The 22,102-nt window shown below is 41.3% G+C and overlaps 1 long non-coding RNA gene across 1 annotated transcript; it reads left to right on the forward strand.

Annotated features, from left to right (window-relative positions):
• Positions 1-6,783: 6,783 nt before the first annotated feature.
• LOC137292193 (uncharacterized) lies at positions 6,784-21,856 on the forward strand. Its single transcript, XR_010957292.1, has 2 exons — positions 6,784-7,212; positions 21,567-21,856. It is a non-coding gene; the product is annotated as an uncharacterized lncRNA (long non-coding RNA).
• Positions 21,857-22,102: the final 246 nt, after the last annotated feature.

Genomic DNA, 22,102 nt, shown 5'->3' on the forward strand with positions numbered 1-22,102 from the left:
TAGTATAAAATATTTAGGGGAATGTTTTAAATGTAATTACCTTGCTACACCATATAGGCGGATCAAGAATGGGTAGGTGGGGGAAGGGGTGAGAACACCATCCAACCACCCAGCCCTATCATGTCCTGAAATTTTGTTTCATGACCATTAACACTCGGGAAGAAAATAAAGTGTGCAAACCCCAACTACCACCCCCTTTTCTCAAAAAGCTGTATCCGCCCGCCCCTGTACACAAAGACAAAACAAAATGTCCAGTCCACACGAACAATTTCTGATAATTATTAGAGCATGAGCGTGACATTGTGAAATACGTTTTTTTGTGCCAAGAACTGGAATACCTTTTTGGGAAAAGAAGTGAAATGCGCATGTTTTGTGTTGATTTAATGTAGACCTGTCCTGTTTATGGAAAGATTAATTAAACTGCTGTTTGAACGAATTAAAAATGAAATTATAGTTCAACCATCTTTCCTATCTTTCACCGATTTATTCATAAGATATAACCAGTTATGTATGAGCTAGTATAATTAACAGTCTAACCACATAGTATGGCGCCAAACATAGAACAAACACAAACCGAATAAAAAAAAACTTCACAATAATCAGCACGCAGTTATAACATGTTTCGTCCTTTTCTTAGTTAAGGTTAATGTATACATCGTGTAAATGTAGCACTAATTTGGTGAACTGTTCTCAACTAGATTTTGCAAAACATCCCATTCTGTTTAGAGAAACCGTTTACACATGAACTGATGTATTGTGATACAAATTCGTAATGTGGAAAGATTGTTGTCATGAGTTCAATAAATGATGAAACTCAGTGAAAATTGGCGAATTCTTAACAACATTTGACACCATTAAAACGCATCACTTCACATGCACGATATTTGCATAGACTTTTTAGCAATTTGATGCATGATCATCGTGTAATACATCTGCATATGGTTTCAAGGTGATTCCCCCAAGTTGGAGAAATTCATCCTCCACATGTAACCATGTTCATACTTAACGTATGGTGAGTGATTTAAATGCGTGAAAACGCTTGACGAGAAGTTTATAATGATTAATAGTCGCATTGAAATCCTCCCTGTTATACATATATACGTTACACAGTGACGCAGAGTTTAGTAATCATTGCACTCAACAACAATAATTCTCTGTCTTGTGCCAGATGTATACCACAGATGGGGCATGCATACATGGCCTTCTGCATAACAGATTCCTGGCAAATCAATTACTTTACATTTATCACCTAGCGAAGAAACTAAGCGGATCATCTTGTTTAAATTTCAACCTTGACTTCAAACAGTGTAAGAAAGAGCACGTGTGTATCACTGATATGCTAATTTATGCAAATGAGCATCTGGAACATTGCAATGCCTCGTGTGTTCTGCATAACAGTAACACAGGAGGGTTGGTGAACAAACCAGCATGAGTCACTATCGATTTCACGTTCAATCAGAACTCGCTGTCTTGCTGCAATCACATATGATTCTTTTGTTTGGGTTCTAGAAAACAACGTGGTTAAATCAAGTAGATGCTTATATCAGCTAAGAGCTTCCCGAAAATCTTCGGTACCCTGGGGTAGGAGGGAAACCAGCGTCGATGAGAACACGGGGTTAGGCGGTTGGTATATTGTCGAGATCGATAACTGAACTGAATAATAAAGTCATGGAATCTAGGAGAGGAGGGATATTTCTGATGTGCTAATCACAGACAAATCTAATGACCGAGTATATTGGCTGCTAACAAGATTGCCACGTGGTGGGAAAGACATGAGAAGACGATCCTGTCTGTACCTAATCTTCAAGGCAGTGTGTGAATTTTTGAAGTATCGATACAAATGAGAGGAATTTTGTGGGATGGCAATCGATTAATTCCGGTATTGAGTTCACCAAGTGTGATATGTGCGTTGTACCCTCCACAGTTAGCTTTCCCATCTTGTTTCCAATAACACGAGGCAGGGAACCTATACTGGCTTGCACCGAGTTCTGCTCTCTCCCCAGGTCTCTTCAGCCTCCAAACACAACCTACCAATCATGCCACCGGCTTTGTCCGAAACAAATCACGTCTGGATTATTCTTGACTTGAATTGTAAGTGTAACTTATGAAATGAAGATGAACTGTTCCCTGCAGATTTGCAGCAAACCATTTGAATTTGATTTTCTGGGGAAAATACCGCGTGTGCGTACGTGTGTGTGTTGCATGTGGTATGCCCTCTGTGTCCACTAATGTAGGTCTGTCCCGTGTGGCAGCACACACCACTAATGTAGGTCTGTACCGTGCGGCAGCAGACACCACTAATGTATGTCTGTACCGTGCGGCAGCAGACATCACTGGTTTAGTCTGTACCGTGTGGCAGCACACACCACTCATGCATGTCTGTACCGTGCGGCAGCAGACATCACTGGTCTAGTCTGTACCGTGTGGCAGCAGACACCACTAATGTAGGTGTGTACCGTGCGGCAGCAGACATCACTGGTCTAGTCTGTACCGTGTGGCAGCACACACCACTAATGTAGGTGTGTACCGTGCGGCAGCAGACATCACTGGTCTAATCTGTACCGTGTGGCAGCACACACCACTCATGTATGTATGTACCGTGCGGCAGCAGACACCACTAATGTAGGTGTGTACCGTGTCCACTAATGTAGGTGTGTACCGTGTGGTAGCAGACACCACTAATGTAGGTGTGTACCGTGTGGCAGCAGACACCACTAATGTAGGTGTGTACCGTGTGGCAGCACACACCACTAATGTATGTATGTACCGTGCGGCAGCAGACATCACTGGTCTAGTCTGTACCGTGTGGCAGCAGACATCACTAATGTATGTATGTACCGTGCGGCAGCAGACATCACTGGTCTAGTCTGTACCGTGTGGCAGCACACACCACTAATGTATGTCTGTACCGTGCGGCAGCAGACATCACTGGTCTAGTCTGTACCGTGTGGCAGCAGACATCACTAATGTATGTATGTACCGTGCGGCAGCAGACATCACTGGTCTAGTCTGTACCGTGTGGCAGCACACACCACTAATGTATGTATGTACCGTGCGGCAGCAGACATCACTGGTCTAGTCTGTACCGTGTGGCAGCAGACATCACTAATGTATGTATGTACCGTGCGGCAGCAGACATCACTGGTCTAGTCTGTACCGTGTGGCAGCACACACCACTAATGTATGTCTGTACCGTGCGGCAGCAGACATCACTGGTCTAATCTGTACCGTGTGGCAGCAGACATCACTAATGTCGGTCTGTACCGGGTGACAGCAGACACCACTAATGTAGGTGTGTACCGTGTGGCAGCAGACACCACTAATGTAGGTGTGTACCGTGTGGCAGCAGACACCACTAATGTAGGTGTGTACCGGGTGGCAGCAGACACCACTAATGTAGGTGTGTACCGGGTGGCAGCAGACACCACTAATTTGGCAGCAGACACCACTAATGTGGACATTTACTTTTGAAGATCTTCACTGTGTAGCCAGGTTGTAAGCACGGGCTTACTTTTTTCACTGGTTACCTAAAGTTTCTCCTATCTATGTCGGTTGTGTGTCACTAATGGTGGGTATGAAATAATTATACTCTAATATTGTTCAACAATTGCTGTGTCATCCACAAACATGATCGTGCATATTATGATTTGTCCTTTACCACACCTGAAGCTATATCTGATTCTACCCGATGCCGATCTAAACACGTGAGTAAGACATTATTTACTGCTGTCTCATTGCAAGTGTATTTACTTTCGTTCACAACGATAAAGGAATGTTGGTGCCCAACTCTGGGAGACCACGTGACTTGATTATAGATACTTATTGTGGTCCGCACTTTCACCTATGGCCATATTAGGTGACAGTCTGTCCACGACACCCACGCTTGGAGCTGCACCTATGATCCGGCTGAATTAAAGAGGTGTTAATGATGGAGATCGGTACACGCGTCACCGACTGTCTGCACATATAAGGCTACACCTGCACTGTAAACATGTAAGCAAGAAAAAACAGCCCTTACACGACAAGTCGTCAGTGGAAAATGAGCACATATCCCATTAGAATCAGTCAGAAGAAGTAAATTAGATATAAATGTTTCAGATTCCTATAATAACTTGTGTTTTATTATGTTTGAACTGATTTTAATATAGCATATATGTTGATAACATCAATAGATACAGATGGTGTTGCGTGTGACTATTTACGAATACACATGCAAATGAAACATGTACTACTGTAAGTGTTTTTTGTCAAACATGGGAACAAAGACAATTACAAGGGGGGATACTTAACAAAGCTTGTCACTGTTATGAAAACATAATACATATCTGTATACAGCTATACATAGCTGTTCCTGCTGCGTTGGGGTCTTTCCATGAATTTCTGAGAGCTGGATTTGGCCGTTTTTGATGAAAATGTACTGTTTTGTGATGTTTGGGTCATATAGTAACGTGACGTCTCACAGACAACAGTAGGAAGAGTAGGGTCACTTACATACGCTCCAATCACCGGCGGTGGCCACGCATGCCAAGCATAATGCCGCGAGACTTATTATGGTGCTATAATTTATTTGTTTTTTAAAATAATTATCTATTTTGCTGATATTTCACTCACTCACTCACACACACACACAAACACACACACACACAAATACACACACAAACACACACACAAACACACTACACATACAGTACACAAAACTGATGACCTCCCCCTACCCAGAACAAACATCATCACCCACCTAGCCATAAATTAGGAACGGTTCCTAGTACATGTTATTTACCACCCAAGATTACCCCTCTGTGTCATGTCACTATCTCTATATACGGGCGTACGTGGATGTTAGCAGTCTCACTTCTTTCTGTCCCGTAGGCAAATCTTTATTGTAAGTAATATTTCTTTAGTAAATATTTAGTGTACTCTTTCCGAAAATCTCACGACACCAATGACTTGTTTGCAACAACTTGACAGATACCCAACAATCCATGACGTGATGCATGTGAAGTATCTAGAGAGTCGAGCGATCAGACGTGGGGCGAGGGTGGGGCACAACCTGCATGACTATATGGAAGATAATCACTACACCACACCCTGCCAAGTACCCCCACTCCCCGCTAGTGCGTGCCAGGTGGGGTGCGGTTCGAGAAGTAGGCTGAGTGTCAGAAATCACTATGGATGATTTCCTCAATCCTTTTCTTGTGACGGTTACCGAACACCATCTTGCGTAATAGCCAATACTTCTGATCTCTGAATGATGCAGCGTAGTGAGACGACCTGCTCTTGACGACATTTCTGTCTCAAGCAAAGTCGGCGTTATAAATGTTTGACATAGCCCTGGGTGACAGCGCGGATGCAGATGAAACTCTCTTGAGAGGAGAGCTAGAAAGAACGACGAGAGAAAGTGATCCTGTACCCTGGCTACTCAGACAGATCGATCATCACAGCTGTAAAACTACACAAAGGTCACTTTAACCCCAACAGAAAGTCATAATGCTAAGACAAATTCGACCCCTGTCACACATGCACTTGTATGTAACTGGAGGCAGAGGACATTTTCTCGTAAACATGGACATCCCCTGGCTTTCACAGAGATATGCTCGGGGTTTACGAGGTATATTCCCATTATTTGAAGGTTTCAAATTTGATGAAACTCCGTATCATGGTCAGAGCTACACGCAAATTCCCCTGTGATGGTTCATGATGCCTCCATGATGACGTTCTCTGTATCCACATTCAGCTGACGTGCGAGGTCGGCAGTTGGCCTGGCAGATCAAGCCCTCAGATCCCTGGTACATGTTTGAGGTAATATTTCCATAACACGAAGACGACAAAGGAAGTCGATAATAGACTAACAGTACAACAAAGGCATTTTCCATATTGTCTGTTCTATGCGTGTGTCCATAGTTAAAATGTTCGTCACAGTACCTCAATATTAATTTAATTTAATATATATATATATATATATATAGAGAGAGAGAGAGAGAGAGAGAGAGAGAGATAGAGATAGAGATAGATAGAGATAGAGATAGATAGAGATAGAGATAGAGATAGAGATAGATATAGATAGATATATATCATTATCTTTATTTAGTTCCGTATACATTCACATGTATGAATTCATAATGTGTCTGTGTTTCAGGGTGCGTGGGGATACTTTACTTGCATATATGTATGTGTCCGTTAAATGTACTCCCGGACCCCTTTTAAAACGCTGCATCGGCGTTACCACACTTTTTCTGAAATTCTTTATGAAAGCACGTCAAGCCAATCCTTCAGGCAAGAGACGACATGGCTGATCTGATGAGGACGAAAAGTCCTTATTAACACGTACAGAGAGATCCTGTACTGGCTTAAGTGGTCGGAGTACACGCCATCAGACACACCAGACACACCAGACACAGAGTTATTGGCCATAGTATATATTGCCACTCCCTTACGTCGACAAGGAATCGCTGTTTTCTACTTACTAAATTATACTTATGTGGATAAACATATCTGGGTTTTTTTTCAAAATAAGAACTTTGTTGAGCATTTAGATATGTGATGGACAGGGTCAACATTTACTGAAGTAATGTTAGTTTAGATTAAATACTTTACTCGGCAGACATTTCCTCTAGCATGTAAATTTTCATCCCTGCCTCATTATGTTGACTTGTACCTGGAGTTCAGCATGTGAAGTGACTTGTCACCATGCTATTGACGTTGTTTGTTGTGTTCAAGGTCAAGGCGTTGTGACCTCAGTGAATATCACAGAACAGCAATGGGGCAATTTGTTGCATGACAGCCAGGAGTACCCTCCAGGCAAGCACAGCTGAAGGGTTACTGGTGTCTCCAGCCCTGAATGCACTGCCAGCTAGCACTGCTGAAGACTTCCGGTTGTATCCAGCCCTGAATGCAGTGCCAGCTGGCACTGGTTTCGGGTATATCCAAACAGGAAAGTACTTTCGGAAGAACTGTTGTAAGGGTTCCGGGTGTCTCCAGCCAAGAGTGGATTGTCGGCTGGCTAACTGCTGAAAGGTTGCGGGTGTCTCCAGCCAGGAGTGTATTGCCACCAAGAAAACTGCCGAAGGGTTGCAAATAGGTAGAAACGATACACGACACCTTCACGAAGTACCGAGGATACATGCCTGTGGCCAAGGTACACGCTGTAGAGCGAGAGGGGTAATCAAGACCTGAAACCTGTCACCAGAGGAAGGAGACCCAAACATGATACCTGTATGTATGTCAGACATATGTATGTCGGTATAACGCTTTCTGTATGACAGCCAGGTGTATATACTAGAAATAGCAGTAGTCCGCTTATATGCCGGCCATATCCAAGGCCCCGTTTCACAAAACTCTCGTAAGCCTAAGATCTCGTAGTTTTTCTCGGAGGATTTGTGGCTGGCATACTGTGGCATAGCAGGTGCAAATGCTACGAGAACAGTTACGGGATCCTAGGCATACGAGAGTTTTGTGAAACGGAGCCCTGGCATATTGCCTGCGCACTTCGCTACGTACATTACGTAGGTTCGATACTTTTACAATTCAACACTCTGTATGACAAACAGATACATATACTAGGCGTGTAAACATAATATATTTCTAATGGCATTATAAGCATTGCAAGTTATGTAAAGATGAAATTTAATAACGTTAGTGACAAAATTCAAGTAACTAATGGTTGCCGAGGACAACACAGGTAAAGCAAGCCAAAACCATTATAAACATTTAAACAGCTATAGCTTGAAGGTACAGTCCCGAGCAAAATGTCAATTTAATGTCTGCTCAGAAACATCGAATCAACTCTAAACAGAACTTGGATATGGACGGTATATCCCTCTTGAAATGTGGTTAGAGGCAGGAATCGTCACATGTAAATTCACTTGCAGATATGGCTTTACGAGCTTTTCCAAACTTTTCTGACCCAATATACCAAAACTGAGCAGACCTCTACATCAAAGATTTAGAAATATATATCTAATAGAAGGCAAATTTATGTTCGACTTAGAAAAATACACTGACATGACAATGCCGTCGAAAACTGAACCCGAAGATGTTTTGTGTTAAATAGTCTGTAACGCATCATTCTCGATCACAGTTGAAATACACACCCGAGTGAACAGTTTCACGTCTTTGAATTCTGAAAACATTGTGGCTCTAAATATTGCCTGATACTAGTTAATGTCAGTAAGGTTTCTCAAAATAGTTTCAAGTTCGTGTTTTGCAATAATTAGACTGCCAGGTTTATCATTCTCGTTCACATTTACTCACTCGTGTAAACATTTTCATGACTTTCAATTTTGAATTCATAGACCAGTTTCTTGAGTACAGAGGTTTAAAAAATCCTGACTGATTTCATTTTCATTGAAGTATTGAGCATTTTCGAATTTAAGCCCTGGGCTTAAATATGGATAAAATGCTTCATCAGTAGAACAGATTTCCTGGTACCGTTGAATAACTGTTTGTAAAGCAGCTGTGTTCTCAACGGTGATGAAAATACAGACTGCGATTATATAGCTCCATAATCACATGCATTTTAGCATAACTCCTGGCAGACCTGTGTCTTAAGTTTATAAATTAATCTTTTCGGTCTCCAGAGAGATGCTACTCCTGTTAAACATGATGTTGGAACGTGCATTCTCCACAGATATAGTTTAACAGATCAAGATATGTTGTTGATATATCACACAGGAATTTAGAGAAATGGATGCTACTAAATGAAGGTATTTTGCAGATGTACATACATATTTAGAATACTCCTAGCACACTGGTGACTAACATCACAGTTATCAAAGGAGTGCCTCAGAATCACAGAGGGATCTTTTCTTTTCCCTGAGAGACATGTAAATATGTTTGTCTGTCTGGTAACTCAGGTGTAGGGTGAGAGGGTTAATTAACTGGCGACGATACTGCTCGGCAGGTTCCGCGACTCACGGGGTCAGAAGTCAATTACCGTGCGCAGTTAAACGTCCGTATATGGACTTTATTTAAGAAGTTAGGATGGAATTCGTCCAATATTTGGAGAAGATTAGGAGCTGCCTCCAAATAAGTGCATATGTGATGAAGTGCAGATAACTGTCTGGATACCGTCACAAGGCATGCGGGGTGATTGTGTGCAAGCTGTAAATACGTCTAACTTGGATAAATATAGCCCAGTCTCTTCCTTACTAATTGTATGTAGCGATCAGATGTGCAAATATAATGTATTTGTAGTCGGAATAAGGTGGTCTTGCCTTGAACAATTTAAATAAATAAAGCGTTTCCGTATTGCCATTGATCGCACAGTCAACATGACAGGACAATCTGTAATAATTATGACGTCTAACGTTGCTCAGCAAGTAAATGACTTATATAAACTTCTTTTCACGGATTTGATGTAATGGACAAGTCAGCTGTCAATTAAACTGAGACGACATTTCAGTGTAAACCGTAACACCTTTATCAAGCAAGCAATGCAGGTACCTTATAAGGGCGTTGAAACTGTTGCCCTCAGTTGCTAAGCACAGCTTAAACATTGCAAACCTGTTTTCATCAAATATTACCATCTGTGTCAAATATCTCAGACTATACATATTCTAGCACAGGAACGGTATCTTTTTATGCATAAGGCTGAGAAAAAAAAGAGAAAACATAACATAGCCATCACACAGCCGAGTGAACATGACTTCCACAAGAATCTAAGTCGGACAACTTCGGCCTCATGACCCATAGTACAAATGTATTATTAGATATACAATACAACGTTAAACGCAGTATATTTCCATCCGGTCTGCTAGCACTTGCTTCAAGGTTCATCTTGCGTTACAGTATTTTGGGACGGACAAGAAGTATTAGATACGCTGAAGAGAAATAAGAGAAATGGGGTATTCATATCCTACAACATTCATATCACAGTGCAAACAGATCCTACATCAACATTGTCAATGAATTTCAGTTTACTTTGTTCATTAACTCTAAATCCATGAGGAGATATACGAAATTTACACATACATCGACCTAACCAAGTTTCTACAATCAACTTTATAGATATATGTATCGCATTGGAATAAGCTGTTTATAGGGGAGTAGTGTGACAAATGTGATGATGATTCAGTACTTGGCTGACAACTGAATGTACACATCAATCAAACGGGTTCTGAATGTAGATATAAACGTACTGGCATCACCAACATCTTGCGTAATCCATCCATCGCTATAACCGCTTGTAAACGAACGTGATAAACCAGTTTACTTCACCCTGTTCGTGATGTAATATAGCAATATAGCATTTCATAACGCTGTAAAGGATGGCTTGAATCATTCATTCTTAAGTCAATCTAAGATCGTATAACTTTATCTGTGAATACTTTTATCTTTATATATATCTCTATTCGACCTCCACGGCCTTCCACTTATATTACTTTATCTAGTCAAACCAACAACAACAAATCTTTTTGGTAATGTGCTCCTTTCTTCGGTTATACTGTAACAGCCACATTGGTACATAAACACGCACCATACATATGCATGCGATAACCCCATGACGTGATCACTACATGACAGGAGAAACCCCGATGACTGAAAGAATCTGTTTTAGTGATACCACCACAGTGCCTGTTGTCTCCCCCAGTCCCCCGAACGCTTGCTCAAGGTCAAGGGACCACAAGAGTCACAATCTCGTGGTTGGAGGTCTGCCAGTTGACGTCATGCTGCCACCGTTTACATTACATCGTCATTGTATGCGGCGGACAGGGAAGCTTACGGGAGGAGACGCTCTCCACTCATCGCGTGATCAGATATCCCATGAATCTTTCGTAGTTTAGCTGTGACAACAGCTGATGGGGTGGAGCAAGCCCCAGAAATGTAGCCAGTGTGACGAATTTAAATGTGCCCTCGTCATCATCATTACGTGCAGCAGGACAACCATAACTGAAGCTTGTATCGCGTTAGATTTAACATATGTTACATTTGAGATTGCACCTTCTTAGTGGAGTACAAAATCAAGTACTGTTTTACTGGAGTGTCATCCGGGATTCGACCCCACACCCTCAGAGTCAGGCACCTAGTCGCCATCACACAAAGTCAGCCGCCTAGCCCGATTAGGCGCCTGACTCTGAGGGTGTGGGATCGAATCCCATATGAGACTCAACTCAAAAACGTACTAGAATTTGTATTTTACTAAGAAAGCGTAATCCCAAATATAACATATGTTACATTTGACCACTTTCTAAATGACATGGTGTAATCATGCGTTGGATGGGTGTCGCCATGTGTTGTTTGTGGTGGACGGTGTATGGATGCGTTGTTTTGTGGTGGGTGATGTTGGCATGTGGTGTTTCTGGTAGTTTGTGTCCATGTGAGTTGTTTTGGAGATGGACGGTTCTGAATGTGTGTTTTGTTTGTTTGTTTGTTTTTATGTGGTGTGTGGTGTGTGGTGTGTGTTTGTGCTGTTTTGTGGTGGATGGTGTCGGTTTGTGTTGTTATGTGGTGGATGGTGTCGGGTGTTTTGTTTTGGGTTGGATGGTGTCTGAATGTGTAGTTATGTGGTGCACGGTGACTGTATGTGTTGTTTGTAGTGGATGGTGTCTGTATATGGTGTTTTTGTTATGGATGGTGTCTATAAGTGTTGTTTTGTGGTAGGTGATGTCCGCGTGAGTTGTTTTGGGGGTGGACGGTCTCCGAATGTGTTGTCTCGTGTGTATAGTGTCTGCATGTGTTGTTTTGTAGTGGGAATGTCTGAATTTGTTATTTTGTGGTGGATGGTACCTGTATTTTGTGGTTGACAGTGGCTGTATGAGTTGTTTTGTGGTGGGTGGTGGTTGTACATACTCTTTTGCAGTGGGTGGTGTCTGTATGTGTTGTTTTGTGGTGCGTGGCCTCTGAAAGTGTTATTTTGTGTTGGAGGGTGTCTGTATGTGCTGTTTGTTGGTTGGAGATGGCTGTATTTGGTGTTATGTGGTGGGCGGTGCCTTTATGTGTTGTTTTGTGGTGGATGCTGTCTGACTGAATGTATTTTTTTGTCGTTGATGGTGGCTACTGTACGTGTGTGTTTTTTTGTGCTCGGTGGGTTCTTTGTGCTAACACGGGTAGGCGTGTGTTATTTTGTGTTAAGTAGGGTAGGCGTGTGTTGTCTTGTATTAAGCTGGGTAAGCGTGTCTTATTTTGTGTTAAGAAGGGTAGACGTGTCTTGTTTGGTGTTAAGAAGGGTAAGCGTGTGTTGTTTCGTGTTAAGTAGGGTAGACGTGTTTTATTTTGTGTTAATTAGGGTAGGCGTGTTTTGTTTGGTGTTAATTAGGGTAGGCGTGTGTTGTCTTGTGTCAAGTGGGGTAGGCGTATCCTGTTTCGTGTTAAGTAGAGTAGGCGTGTTTTGTTCGTGTTAAGTAGGGTAGGCATGTCTTATTTCGTGTGAAGTGAGGTAGGCATGTCTGGTTTCGTGTTAAGTAGGGTAGGCGTGTCAGGTTTCGTGTTAAGTAGGGTAGGCGTGTCTTGTTTCGTGTTAAGTGGGGTAGGCATGTCTTGTTTCGTGTTAAGTGGTGTAGGCATGTCTTGTTTCGTGTTAAGTGGGGTAGGCGTGTCTTGTTTCGTGTTAAGTGGGGTAGGCGTGTCTTGTTTCGTGTTAAATGGGGTAGGCGTGTCTTGTTTCGTGTTAAGTAGGGTAGGCGTGTCTTGTTTCGTGTTAAGTAGGGTAGACGTGTTTTGTTTTCAGCTCTGTTGGAGACGTTTCAGTGTCCGTCATCAGTGTGCATTGCTTTAACCAAATTCAGTGTTTATTGTCTTTCAACAATGTCAGCTATCTTCAGGCATTTTCTGTAACCGACGACAGTAATCAGTACGCATGGTCTTTAGCCAAAACCTTATCCGTCTCTAATTAGTATATACTTTCGACAGTTATCTGTATGTACTGACTTTAACCGACATCAGTAATCAGAATGTATTGCGTTTAATCGACGTCAGTGATTGTTTTGTGGAGCGTTTGCGTCATCGCATACTGTGTATCGGTTTGTCTGGATTGCCATGTGAATGTAAACAGTTGTCATAATAATACTGATATCATTCATCGCTGGTTTCATATTCAAAACACCCACAACTCTCTGGACATTTGGTTTTGAACATATTTATTTTTATTTCATGAGACAGGAAAGACAGAATAGGGTCATGAATAGGGTTGGTCAACAAGCTCAAGAGAATTTATATGAAGACTGTTCCAATATACATGTTTATATGAAACAGCATCCTGACAAGAACAGATAGAACATTATGGAAATGGACGTTGTGATAATATCATGATAGTTGTATACATCTGTGATATATGCAGTCGGGATCCATAGCTTTGAGAATTAAGGTTATAGTATGTGATCTACTTACACACAGCGCGTAGCTTCAATTATAAATAGATGATTTTAAGATATATGATTGGGTTTGTGGGTTTATGGAAGACGATCCGTATACGATTGTTTCTAATGAGAAGCCATTGGTATAATAAAAATTATTTGCTCTTATAACATGGAATCTAAGACATGCAAAGAAATAATGACGTGCATCTTCAGTCGGGTGGCTACACAAACAGTCTGTTACACCTGTCAGCTTTGAGATCGCTAAATTAAGCGACTGGACGATTTGACACACTCTTGTACCTATATGTGGATCGAAATGAATATCTTTAGCTCTAGGACATAAGGTAGATTCGAAATCGTTGATGTCTGTGAAAGATTTAATATTTTGCTGTAAACCATTCGATAAACTAACAGCGGCCGGTGGAAATGAATTGTCATATAGAGCAGTGCGGCAAGCAATAGTTTAAAAACGTTACGCGTTACGTGTTACGTAACGGATAGGTACTGACTTGAGAGACGAAGGGAGGGACAAGTTCGCTTAGATAGTGGGGTAATATATGATACATTTTGAAAAAAAATGACTAGTTTAATTGTTCTTCTTTTGCAGAGAGGGACAGGCGATGTTTAGGTTTTACTGTGACTGCTGCCATGAGCAGCTCCACGTGTCGTATGTAACGCGTCTAAGTGCATGTGTTCCAAGTTTGTAGCATGTGTTTTAATGCAGTTGTCCTAAATATGGCTACAGTAGTCAAAGATCGGAAGTATAAGGGGGGTATACATTCGATTTAAATAGTTAGTCGATAGTTAAGGCTTCTTAAGCAATTTATCACAGGGTTGACTCTATTAACAATATCGTCTGTATGAATATCCCCATCCTCGATATCTCCAGGGTATGCGTTCCGAAAAGTTTCCACTATACCCTGGACGCATCTACGGGTCGGCCCGATAATTTTATTGCCTCCCTTTGCTGGTTCCGCATTCTCACAGTAGCCAATCAGCAAGGCTGCCGTTATGACCGAACTTGCCAGTGTCAACAAAGGTAGCAGTTGCAACTGCGATGGTTTGGGGAAATCATACAGACATATTTATAGGTCGTAAACCGTTTTAAAACCATAAGCAAGAAATCCATCTACCTCTTTCAGAGAACCTCTGCATGTTTGTTTGCCAAGTTTAATCGGTTAGAGAATTTAAAAAGCGAAAGTGAGTTGTGATTGGTTCGCTCAACTTCCTAGCGTAGACACCTGATTGGATAAAAAGCCAGCCAAGGGAGGTAATACATTTATCGGGCTGAGTCGTAGATGCATCCAGGGTATAGTGGAGACTGTTCGGAACGTATACCCTGGAGATATCGAGGATGGAATATCCCATGTGCTCTGTGGACATTTGTGGACATCTTCAGCAACTACTGCTAGTTACTTGATGTAACAACCATGGCAACAGTTATAGCCCCTTTAGTCGGTGGAACAAGGTACAGAATAACATGGCTGGTGGGCGTCACTTCTTGTACACTTGCATCCTATGTTGAGGCATACACACACATGCATTCCCCTGGGTGTATAGACAATTTCATTGACCCAGGTTGACGTTTATAAATGGTTCTCTCTGATCTAACATTCAGTCGTAAAAATAGAATAGCCTTGAAAAAATACGTGCCTACAGAATAGCCCCTAAAACCCATACAGAAGTCAGCACAATGTTAAAAAGCAGGAGCTGAGTCTAACTAGACTTTGTAAAGTATTGTAGACTTGGGTTCATTCAACAGAATACACACAGTGTACATCATTAAGACTGTGAGCCAGCCACATTGGCGTGGGAGATGAGAGCAGAGACCATATAATAGATGGTGTCTGGTGAGAGTCACTCTAGCACCAGTGCGAGGCTCGCAATGTCTATATGAACCCTCACAAAGTCTTGCTCGAATTCCACATCATTAAAACCCCATGAAAACATTCGGTCAGTTCATTCATCTGTGATGATGTAATTGGGCTTCAGCGGCCACATGTTGAACACATCATCAGTTTGAGATGAGTCATATTCTACCCGTGAGTCACGCACATGTAGCACGTCGTCATCTACACTTGATGGAGATTATGGTGTTTGGTAATACACAGCAAATGTTATGATTCACAATGCACTGGAGTCGGCATATTGCTTATAGGCTCAACAATCGATGGACACCGATATTCCCTTCATACACCATGTGCCGTATACAAAATATTTGTAAATGAAACCAAGCTTGCACATCCCTTACATATCATAACTCTAATTAAGATCTACATGCAGTGCTGATCGATATGACCTTGATCTATGTAACAATAATTTAATATTCCCCTAACGTTTCAGCTGAAGCGGAATCCTTATAGCGCCAAGCCCTCTCCACGCAGAAATGGCTTTTCTCCCTCTTTCTTTGACAAATGCTTCCCGAAAACCGATATTCATTTCGTCAAGTTAGCCTGCCCTTGTCTCTGACCCAGCTGCCGCGCTATGTCGAGTTGTGTCACGGCCATTGGTTTCCCCTCAGATGGGTGGGTGTGGTCATTCCCCTCATCTAACCAGTGTTCCGTCATCAGTAGATATTTAAGAGAGAAAAGGCTTGGCAGTAGGCAAAATAATGTGGTTCAGGGACTGTCTGACAGGCTTCCTCATCAGTGGCGGTGATGGGAGCTCCACGTCCAGATTGTCCACAGTGCCAGATGATAGCTCCATTTTGGTTCAGTTTTCGCCTGTTATATTTAAAACCTTCTAACATGATGTCATAACCTTGCTGTCTACCTGGAACAATCACACCATTCACATCCATGGCATATGAGAATGGTGCATGCCTATCTGCTATTTCATATCTATACATTTTGCAGTATACAATTTCACTAAAGCATCCTTCTCTCATATCTCTCACCTGAACTAACTTGACTATTACCGGAAAATCAACACAACAACATCCTTCTCCTGATTAGGTAGTTAATGCTTCTCTCACACAGTAGTTATTTAATCTCTTGTACAGGTAAATCACTTGACACAGCGGTTGTTTAAATAAATAATAAATACTAGTAAACAAAACAACAGCCATGTTCCTTCTCCCTCTAACTCATTTGACTATTGCCAGTAAATCAACACAACAACACCCTTTTCCCGATACAGTTGTTAATCCCTTTTATTGGTTAATCATTGACACAATTGTTACTTAAATCAACACAGCAACAGCCTTGTTATATTATTATCATATTATACTAGACATTTGTATAGCGCCGATACCCAGTTTTGCTGCTCAGTTGCGCTTTATTTGGACGCTACCTATGCATTTGTTCCTGAGCGACCTCTGTATTCCCCTACTGTGTGAGAGGACTGTGGTCACTCAGGGAATATACCCCACCTACTGCTGATTTCCCTCTCTATAGAAGTAGTGTATAGACACTGAGGCACTGCTGCCAGCATAACCATAACCAGTTGGACTGCCGGGGTTTCGGTACCAACAAGGCACATTGCTGATGGTAGAAATTCCATGTGCTTTCTTTAGCGCGAATGATTAGCGTCACCTCCTGGTCTGTGATTCATTCTCCGCTCAACCTTAATTAGAATGCCCTCGTCGATTTAAACTAGTGTGACAAACTCGGCCTAATTATCGACACCCTTGGTATAAAAGCGACAGAAATAACACCCACAGACAAAACAGGCAAATAGCACAAGTAGGTTTACTGCTATTGTTAGATGACCAAATATGGCTTCCGCACATGTGACCTTAAGTCAGGCAAATGTGAAAGAAACGGAGAAGTCCTAATTCATGTTTTCTTCGCATTACATAATATTCACAGACCTTGCTGTATCCTTGATACAACTCAACAGTGCGATATCAGATATTCTTCCTGACGTGGAGGGTATAAGAGATATTCTTCCTGACGTGAAGGGTATAACAGGTTCATACAGACGTGGAGGGTATAAGAGATATTCTTCCTGGCGTGCTGGGTATAAGAGATATTCTTCCTGACGTGAAGGGTATAACAGGTTCATACAGACGTGGAGGGTATAACAGATATTCTTCCTGGCGTGCGGGTATAAGAGATATTCTTCCTGACGTGGTGGGTATAACAGGTTCATACAGACGTTTAGGGTATAACAGATATTCTTCCTGACGTGGTGGGTATAACAGACTCACACAGACGTGGTGGGTATAACAGATATTCTTCCTGACGTTTTGGGTATAAGAGGCTCATACAGACGTGCTGGGTATAACAGATATTCTTCCTGACATGGAGGGTATAACAGGTTTATACAGACGTGGTGGGTATAAGAGATATTCTTCCTGACGTGAAGGGTATATCACATATTCTTCCTGACATGGAGGGTATAACAGGTTCATACAGACGTGCTGGGTACAAGAGATATTCTTCCTGACGTGGAGGATATAACAGATATTCTTCGTGACGTGAAGGGTATAACAGGTTCATACAGACGTGGTGGGTATAACAGATATTTTTCGTGACGTGATGGGTATAACAGACTCATGCAGACGTGTTGGGTATAAGAGATATTCTTCCTGACGTGAAGGGTATATCAGATATTCTTCCTGACGTGGAGGGTATAACAGGTTCATACAGACGTGCTGGGTATAACAGATATTCTTCCTGACATGGAGGGTATAACAGGTTTATACAGACGTGGTGGGTATAAGAGATATTCTTCCTGACGTGAAGGGTATATCAGATATTCTTCCTGACATGGAGGGTATAACAGATTCATACAGACGTGCTGGGTACAAGAGATATTCTTCCTGACGTGGAGGATATAACAGATATTCTTCGTGACGTGAAGGGTATAACAGGTTCATACAGACGTGGTGGGTATAACAGATATTTTTCGTGACGTGATGGGTATAACAGACTCATGCAGACGTGTTGGGTATAAGAGATATTCTTCCTGACGTGAAGGGTATATCAGATATTCTTCCTGACATGGAGGGTATAACAGGTTCATACAGACGTGCTGGGTATAAGAGACATTCTTCCTGACGTGAAGGGTATAACAGGTTCATACAGACGTGCTGGGTATAAGAGATATTCTTCCTGACGTGGAGGATATAACAGATATTCTTCCTGACGTGAAGGGTATAACAGGCTCATACAGACGTGGAGGGTAAAAGAGATATTCTTCCTGACGTGGTGGGTATATCAGGCTCACACAGACGTGTTGGGTATAAGAGATATTCTTCCTGACGTGGAGGGTATATCAGGCTCACACAGCCGTGGTGGGTATAAGAGATATTCTTCGTGACGTGAAGGGTATAAGAGGCTCATACAGACGCGCTGGGTATAACAGATATTCTTCCTGACGTGGAGGGTATAACAGATATTCTTCCTGACGTTTAGGGTATATCAGGCTCACACGGACGTGGTGGGTATAAGAGATATTCTTCGTGACGTGAAGGGTATAAGAGGCTCATACAGACGTGCTGGGAATAACAGATATTCTTCGTGACGTGTTGGGTACATCAGGCTCACACAGACGTGGTGGGTATAAGAGATATTCTTCGTGACGTGAAGGGTATAAGAGGCTCATACAGACGTGGTGGGTATAACAGATATTCTTCCTGACGTGGAGGGTATAAGAGATATTCTTCCTGACGTGATGGGTATATCAGGCTCACACAGACGTGGTGGGTATAAGAGATATTCTTCGTGACGTGAAGGGTATAAGAGGCTCACACGGACGTGCTGGGTATAAGAGATATTCTTCGTGACGTGGAGGGTATAAGAGATATTCTTCGTGACGTGAAGGATATAAGAGGCTCATACAGACGTGGTGGGTATAACAGATATTCTTCCTGACGTTTAGGGTATATCAGGCTCACACAGACGTGGTGGGTATAAGAGATATTCTTCCTGACGTGGAGGGTATAACATGCTCATACAGACGTGCTGGGTATAACAGATATTCTTCCTGACGTGGAGGTTATAACAGGCTCACACAGACGTGGTGGATATAACAGATATTCTTTCTGACGTGGAGGGTATAACAGGCTCATACATACAAGACATACAAGGAGGAACAATATAGTCTAGACATGCACGGTGGAACAATATAGCTTTAGACATACAATGAGGAACAATGTAGCTTTAGATATACACGGAGGAACAATATAGCTTTAGACATACAAGGAGGAACAATATAGCTTTAGATATACAAGGAGGAACAATATAGCTTTAGACATACAAGGAGGAACAATATACCTTCAAAGATACATGGAGGAACAATATAGCTTTAGACATACAATGGGGGACAATATAGCGTTAGACATACATAGAGGAACAATGTAGCTTCAAAGATACATGGAGGAACAATATAGCTTTAGACATACAAGGAGGAACAATGTTGCTTCAGACATACAAGGGGGAACAATATAGCTCTAGACATACAAGGGGGAACAATATAGCTTTAGACATACAAGGAGGAACAATATAGCTTTAGACATACAAGGAGGAACAATATACTTTAGACATACAAGGAAGAACAATATAGCTTCAAACATACATGGAGGAACAATATAGCTTTAGACATACAAGGAGGAACAATATAGCTTTAGACATACAAGGAGGAACAATATACCTTCAAAGATACATGGAGGAGCAATATAGTTTTAGACATACAAGGAGGAACAATATACTTTAGACATACAAGGAGGAACAATATAGCTTTAAACATACATGGAGGAAAAATATAGCTTTAGACATACAAGGAGGAACAATATAGCTTTAGACATACAAGGAGGAACAATATAGCTTTAGACATACAAGGAGGAACAATATACCTTCAAAGATGCATGGAGGAACAATATAGCTTTAGACATTCAAGGAGGAACAATATACTTTAGACATACAAGGAGGAACAATATAGCTTTAAACATACATGGAGGAAAAATATAGCTTTAGACATACAAGGAGGAACAATATAGCTTTAGACATACAAGGAGGAACAATATAGCTTCAAACATACATGGAGGAACAATATAGCTTTAGACATACAAGGAGGAACAATATAGCTTTAAACATACATGGAGGAAAAATATAGCTTTAGACATACAAGGAGGAACAATATAGCTTTAGACATACAAGGAGGAACAATATAGCTTCAAACATACATGGAGGAACAATATAGCTTTAGACATACAAGGAGGAACAATATACCTTCAAAGATACATGGAGGAGCAATATAGTTTTAGACATACAAGGAGGAACAATATAGCTTCAGACATACAAGGAGGAACAATATAGCTTCAAACATACATGGAGGAACAATATAGCTTTAGACATACAAGGAGGAACAATATACCTTCAAAGATACATGGAGGAGCAATATAGTTTTAGACATACAAGGAGGAACAATATACTTTAGACATACAAGGACGAACAATATAGCTTCAAACATACATGGAGGAACAATACAGCTTTAGACATACAAGGGGGAACAATATAGCTTTAGACATACAAGGAGGAACAATATAGCTTTAGACATACAAGGAGGAACAATATACCTTCAAAGATACATGGAGGAACAATATCGCTTTAGACATTCAAGGAGGAACAATATACTTTAGACATACAAGGAGGAACAATATAGCTTTAAATATACATTGAGGAAAAATATAGCTTTAGACATACAAGGAGGAACAATATAGCTTTAGACATACAAGGAGGAACAATATAGCTTCAAACATACAAGGAGGAACAATATAGCTTTAGACATACAAGGAGGAACAATATAGCTTCAAACATACATGGAGGAACAATATAGCTTTAGACATACAAGGAGGAACAATATACCTTCAAAGATACATGGATGAACAATATAGCTTTAGACATACAATGGAGGAACAATATAGCTTCAGACATACAATGGGGAACAATATAGCTTTAGACATACAAGGAGGAACAATATAGCTTTAGACATACAAGGAGGAACAATATAGCTTCAAACATACATGGAGGAACAATATAGCTTTAGACATACAAGGAGGAACAATATACCTTCAAAGATACATGGAGGAACAATTTAGCTTTAGACATACAAGGAGGAACAATATAGCTTCAGACATACAAGGGGGAACAATATAGCTTTAGACATACAAGGAGGAACAATATAGCTTTAGACATACAAGGAGGAACAATATAGCTTTAGACATACAAGGGGGGACAATATAACTTTAGACATACAAGGAGGAGCAATATAGCTTCATGTATATGGAGGGGGAATAATGTTAGTTTGATAATGAAATGCTTTCTTCAGGTCCCCTGCCAGGAAGAAAGGACGTTGTATGATGTCACAAAGTGTGTGTCGGCGCCACACGATCAAGACAAGCCGAGTGCGTGGAGTGGGAACATCAAGCTGTATTGATTCTGGGCGTATATACATCCCTGTGTTGGGCCTGAACCTCAGGGAACACTGTATTATTAGCGGCTTGACAGCAGGTGATCGACAGCATGTTGTCCAGTTGTCAACAACAGGCAGGGCATATAGAAAGTATGTAATATCTACCGAATAAATTCATCGGCAATCCTTGTGTAGAGAGTGGAAAACTTTCAGCAGTTATTTACTCATGTTCCCATGTTAGTTAAGGAAAGAATGTATACAGAAAATGCTTAAATGTCTGCAAAAACATTTCAGTGTGTGTTTAAATTTCCCTTGAATATTTATCTAACAGGAATTTATTTTAAACATTTATTTCAAACCATTATTGTTTCCCATTTTCTCCTGGCTTTACAAAGGGGGCACTACTCTAGATCATTATACTTTAACTTGAAGGAATGTAAGTATATAGAACC

Source organism: Haliotis asinina, chromosome 7 (assembly GCF_037392515.1).
Source record: "Haliotis asinina isolate JCU_RB_2024 chromosome 7, JCU_Hal_asi_v2, whole genome shotgun sequence".
Taxonomy (NCBI): domain Eukaryota; kingdom Metazoa; phylum Mollusca; class Gastropoda; order Lepetellida; family Haliotidae; genus Haliotis; species Haliotis asinina.